Below are 4,088 nucleotides of genomic sequence, written 5' to 3' on the forward strand. Positions count from 1 at the left end.
ATTTTGTTGATGCATTCTGAAAGAGCAAATACATTCAAAACATTGTGTGCCTAACACGTTTTTTTTACTGATTGCAACAATAGCTGAAAGTTACAAGGAAATTTTAGTTGACACTTCCAGATAATCTATAGCTTAATCCATTGTACATTCTTTGTTCATTCAACGCAGAGTAAGTATTCCATGATCTACCAATGAACACATCTTGAGGCAGAGGTGCTTTAGCCAACCTAGGATCTGGTCTCAACTAATGGAGAGCCAGGCTTTCTGCCCTCTCAAAGGACAGCCGTGCTTTAACCAACGTGATAAAGCAAATGACCGTAGAGCCAACTTTTGACATGAAATGACATGTTAAAAGGTTGCGGTTGAGTTGTGCAATGTAATGAGTTACATGCTAGAATTTTTCAATCATAGAGATGCCATAAAAGAAAGCTTTGTCTAAAATCTAAAAGCTGGTAAAAATCTTTCCACCTTCACTCACTGATGTCACTTGAAAAGCCAGCAAAAAACTTAAGAAATAACATGCGCAGCTGCCAGGAGACTCAACAACTTTGGCAAGCAGCAATCAAACAAAAACAAGGGACCCTTTTATCAGAGGTCAGTCTTTAAATGAGAGGAAAGTCTAGTATGTTAGGCTAATCCGAGGAAAAAAAGAGATCACAAAAATGACCTCCAAAAGATAGACTTTTTATCTGTCGAAAACCATAATTACATGTTCTGGGAAAATACCATGATATCAGAAGTATTTATAAAGAATCAAGTCATAGATGCAATTAGGCAAGCACTTCTAAAATAATGACAGAGCCTCAGGCAATGATCACATCCTTTTGAAAGTTTTTTTACCAAAATATGGTTGTAGAGTCCAGTACAAATTACGTTGAGGGTGTTTGTGACAATGGCTGTTTTTAGTAAGTTTGCAAATTATCACGTCAGCCCTATGTTTCCCTTTTTTCTAAAGATTCTGAAACATTATGATGATTTAGAGTAATGTGTGGAATATTTTGAAAGCGTTAGAATTGTTATTCAGAACCCTACTGGGTAAACTTGGACTGAACTCCCAGTGTTTCATCTTGGAAACATCGTGGCCTTTCCTTTTGATTCTAAAGTATTTTCTTGCCTTGGTGCATTTATTGTTGAGTGTATTGATAAATGGTAGGGAGTGCTGGCGGCATTGGCAGCCAGGGCATTTGGTTTTGTTTGAATTTTTTAAGTTATGCTGCTAAACCATATAAAACACCTAAACAAACCTTTTCGGCAAAGTTTAAAGTTTATTTATATTTAGGGTGGTCCCTTCAGTTAACTATATGTAACTGATTTCCAAGTGAGCCCTAATACATTACATGACAAATCATAATAAATCTGGACACAAAGGGATAGCTTAACATAAACTGAATGAGTAATCAATTAACAATCATATAACATAAAACATGAATGATCAAACATAGAAGTCATAAATTAAATAATTCAATACAATAAAATCAATACAATTCAAAGTTGTTAACTCTTTTTCAAAATGGTTTGGTAGTTCTGCCGTGTATGTGTAGTCATGCAAGGTAATTGACACAACCTTAGTGACTATTTGATGAAGGGCAACAGCTACATAGCTACCAGACTCGGGACCAGAGGGCTTATACTTGTTGATGTGTGGGACAGAGTAAAGGATGGTTTCATTATTCAGCAGCCTGTCATTGCTATGCATAGTGCCGTCCTATTGGTGTATGTTGACATGGGTCGACACATGTGCAGGATTTTGAGGCATGTTGTACAAAGCAGACAATTCCCCCTACACACTTGACATCACCAAATACAATGGTGAATGAGTTTTGCTTGGTGACCCTTTTATAGGCTTTTGAATGGAACATTTTCCCATGGATCATCATTCTGTAAAATAGATAAAAGAAAGAAAATGTCACGAGCTGTACATATTATGACATATGGGTATGTATAGCTTTGAGTTCAAATTGAGTAATCTGCAATTAATCAATTCCAGTTCCAACAAAAACCTTTGAAAAAAATGTGCATCAAAAAGCTTGCATGATGATGAACTGTCCATAATCAATGTGAAACATCCATTGTATCACCTTTAAATCTTCTTGAATTGGTCAATACAAAAGAAATGATCTCATCAAGCACATATTTTTTCATGATAAAAATATCTAATGCCAACATACTATCGAACTATTTTTCCACGTAAACTAATCTACTTCACTTGGAAGAGAGAATGGCAAATATAGAGATGGACAGTCAAATGCGACTACTACTAGTCTACAGCTAGCTGGCAATAGTCAGTTATCTATCAAGACTTCTTAGCACTATGTGGTCAAACACAATGGTAAGGAAGACATAAATACATGTGTAGGCAGCAAGTTACAAACGAAACTGTACTTACCTGTCATATGTTGACAAATCTCCTAATGGCTGTCCTGTAGCTTGTATGATAGCATTGTAATGGGCCTCAACAAGCAGTCCTCCCCCATCTTTCTTGTCTGTCTTCATGAAACCAACAGCAAAGCAGTTGTCTGCTATTCGATGGTAATTTGATCTGCAAGATAAGGGTAAAGAGTTGTCCTCAATGGAGGGGAAGCATAAACCTTTTTAAAGTAGGTAGTAGTGTGATATGGCTCACATTATGTTCCCATTAATGGATATGATAGGAAAAATATTATTCTGTCATGGACTTAAAGTGTTCAGACTGGGCCTCGAACCTTCAGCCACTGGATCCAAGGAATTTTAGCCAGATGTAATAAGGGAAAACAGTTACTTAAGTTAATCAATCATGTAATGATACTAAAAGTACAGGTCTTGATTTTATTCGTTATATACTTTGTTTAATCACCTATAGTATCTTTCTAGATAATCAAATCATGATCTGTACAACTGTGCGGTGGCACAAAGCTATGGATTTTGCCTGAATATTTACAAATTTCAACATATCAAGCAGAGATTTTTTTTAAATGGGTCTATTTCGTTCTTAACAAAAGTACCCATATTCAAACGCCCAAACATCTGACTTGGCCTGTTAAGGAAGCTTTAGCCTGATCAACGTAAAATGTAGGGACGTATGTCTCAAAAAGGCTTTGATATTTGTAGCTGTTCAATGCATCATAAATTGTTGACCTTTACTCTATATTAAGAACTTTATTGGTATGTGCTATGTGGTAGAAACTCAATGGCAAATTATCAATACAATCAATCGTTCCAATAAGAAAATATTATCTGGATAATATGCTGTAAGTTTAACATGCTGTTCATTCTTTTACAAAATTAACTCTGTGAATGGCAATATAAATTTTTTATCTAGAGAATTCCACTATACCATGGATCGATCCAGCATTTGGTAAGTGGACCATGTAGAGTCACTGGCCTCCGAGAAATTAAGTCATGATGGAAACCCCGAAGTTTGTTGAGACCAGGGTATTATGTTGTATGCCTGAATTGCTTCTGACAGCTTGTTGGTTGCAGATCTTATCTTTGGGATGGATAACGTCCTTTCAATGACATAAAAATTACCTCTTACATGACACACTTTGTATTGTTGAAATTTGTTGCTTTCTTTTCTCGCTGCCGAGGTCTTTAAGTGCAGGGATGGATTCTGGGTCACTCTGCTGCCATCTTGTGACCCGGTGTTTGTCCTCAATAGACTTCAGGGTTGATTCCAACCTGTTACACAATATCATTTATTATTTCACTTATGTTTGTCATAGCATATTATAGAAAACGCGGCATTATTTGTGAAAGGGATTACACTGAATGTCCATTCCTCCAGTGCAAGTAAAGTTGGAAATTGTTACCAAATGCATATATCTGTTTCAGCTTTCTCAGTTTGAAATATTTGGGAAACAGTACATTTCTACGCGAACTAACGTTATATGTACAAAGAAAGAAATCTTAGTCTTTTTTATCAAACTTGTCTTAAGATATTTCAGATAAGAAAAAGTAAAAACATGAATGTATTGGAATATGTTCTCGTACCTTAGCACAGTGGATCATTGAAGTGCAAAATATGGGATAGCTAATTAACAAGCCATATGTGGTGGCATACCTATTGTTCTGTATTTACCTGTCAATTAACCTCCCATTTGTCTGGTACA

The sequence above is a fragment of the Branchiostoma lanceolatum genome, chromosome 12 (genome assembly GCF_035083965.1).
Source record: "Branchiostoma lanceolatum isolate klBraLanc5 chromosome 12, klBraLanc5.hap2, whole genome shotgun sequence".
Lineage (NCBI taxonomy): Eukaryota > Metazoa > Chordata > Leptocardii > Amphioxiformes > Branchiostomatidae > Branchiostoma > Branchiostoma lanceolatum.